Source organism: Coenobita brevimanus, chromosome 16 (genome assembly GCF_032717465.1).
Source record: "Coenobita brevimanus isolate Jiangsu-jjx chromosome 16, ASM3271746v2, whole genome shotgun sequence".
Classification (NCBI taxonomy): Eukaryota; Metazoa; Arthropoda; class Malacostraca; order Decapoda; family Coenobitidae; genus Coenobita; species Coenobita brevimanus.
The window spans coordinates 12553843-12555897 of record NC_136969.1 but is presented as its reverse complement, the minus strand read 5'-3'; the positions used below and the strand labels follow the sequence as shown (position 1 = coordinate 12555897).

The following is a 2055-nucleotide window of genomic DNA, read 5'->3' as shown; positions in this document are numbered from 1 at the left end:
TTTACTGCCAATGTTTAACACTTTGCATTTATTAATATTGAAATCCAATTGCCAGACTTGGGCCCAGTTAAACAGTTGATCAAGATCTCTCTGAATTGCCTGTCTTTGCAGTGCTGTATCTGCTCTGTTACATACTTTAGTATCATCAGCAAATTTTGAAATCTTACAACACAATCCTTCATCAACATCATTCCCATATATTAAGAAAAGAACAGGACCTAACACTGAACCCTGCGGCACTCCACTTGTAACGTTTATCCAGTTCGACTCTTTTCCATTTATTACAACTCTTTGCTTTCGTCCGGTGAGCCAATCTTGTACCCACCCGGGAACTCTGCTACTGAAACCATGTGCCTTTAGCTTCTGAAGGAGTCTTTTGTGTGGAACTTTGTCAAAAGCCTTTTGAAAATCGAGGTAGACCACATCAACAGATTTAGTCTCGTCATACATGTTCAGTATATCGTTGAAAAAGTCCAGCAGATTCGTGAGGCAAGAGCGATTATTACGAAAACCATGTTGCGAATTTTTTATGAGATTGTTTGTTTCTAACTTGTCTCTGATAATACTTTCAAGCAATTTGTAAACCACTGATGTTAAACTAATTGGGCAGTAGTTTTCTGGTTGGGATCTGTTGCCCTTTTTGAATATTGGGGTTACGTTAGCAAGCTTCCATTCATGTGGCACCTTACTGCTCTTAAGTGATTACCTAAAAAGTTCAGCTAAAGGCTTTGATATTTCATTCTGTAGTTTCTTCAATACACATGGTGATATTTTGTCCGGTCCTGGTGCTTTATTCTCTTTTAATCTGTTTATTGCAGGCAGTACGTCGCGATCGCTGACTGTAATGTCAGTGATTATGTTGCCCTCTTCTATAGGAATGGGGGAAACAGTAGGAATTGTATGTATATTTTCTGTTGTAAATACTGACGCGAAGAAAGTATTAAGAATTTTTGCCATCATAGAACATCAGTGTGCTCTCCGTTATCTGTGACTAAGGGACCGATTGATGGAGATATTACCTTTTTGCTTCTTATGTAACTGAAAAATTCTTTGGGATTTAATTTACTGATACAATATGTATCTCAAGGTTTTTTTTAATGCATTTAATTAATTTTTTGGCATTTCATCGAATGGCATCGTATTCATTTTTATCACTTTGACTCTTTGTGGTATCATAATTCTTATATGCAAGATTTTTTGCTTCTAAACAGTGTTTAATGTTGGAGTTCCACCATTTGGGTTTAGAATTTTGTGCGGGCCTTCTGTTGCGCATAGGAATACATAATTTGATGGCACTGGTGAGAGTTTCTGTAAAGTAACTCCACACGTCATTGATATTTAAAGTTTCAACAGTGGGATACCACGTTGAGTACACCGCTTCCCGTCTGATCAGCGAAGTTAAGCAACGTTGGGTCTGGTTAGTACTTGGATGGGTGACCGCCTGAGAACACCAGATGCTGTTGGCATCCTTACGTGTCAAGTGGGGTTGGTGGAGGATTAGTGCCCCTCCCTGTAAAACAATTAACTCTAAGCCATTGACCACCCCGTCTGGGATACATGGCTGTCACGGGGTTTTTATAATATCAGGGTAATTTTGGGATATAAATGGTTAAATATTATTTAAATTGATAATAATATTCAATAATATTAAAGAGCAGGGACAATGATTGTCTTGCTAAATCGTGCAACGATTCTCTAAGAACGAGAATTCAAAAACTTTCTCAACAGTACACAGCAGAGACTAATTACTCACAATTGCTGAATTACTGTACTGTTAGCCTCTGGAGAAAGTTACTTCACCCCTGACAATAAATAACTACTACTACTAATAATAACATCAGGTTCTTGCTGATGCATTAACTCCTGGCACAACGGATTTTAAGTTAATACAACAAGACTGGTCTAAGTACCAGTTATGAAAGCAACGTTTATGCAAGCTAGGAGCTATATGGAAAATAAGCTTAATTATGGAGAAATGAAACAAGATTTTACTTTACACTGAGCTCAAGGAAAAGAACTGTTAAATTTATTAATCACAAAAAATAAATTTAACGT

The 2055-nt window shown here is 37.2% G+C and overlaps 1 non-coding gene across 1 annotated transcript; it reads left to right on the top strand.

Annotated features, from left to right (window-relative positions):
• Positions 1-1345: 1345 nt before the first annotated feature.
• On the top strand, positions 1346-1466 carry LOC145391099 (5S ribosomal RNA). The gene has a single exon (XR_013895788.1). It is a non-coding gene; the product is annotated as a 5S ribosomal RNA (ribosomal RNA).
• Positions 1467-2055: the final 589 nt, after the last annotated feature.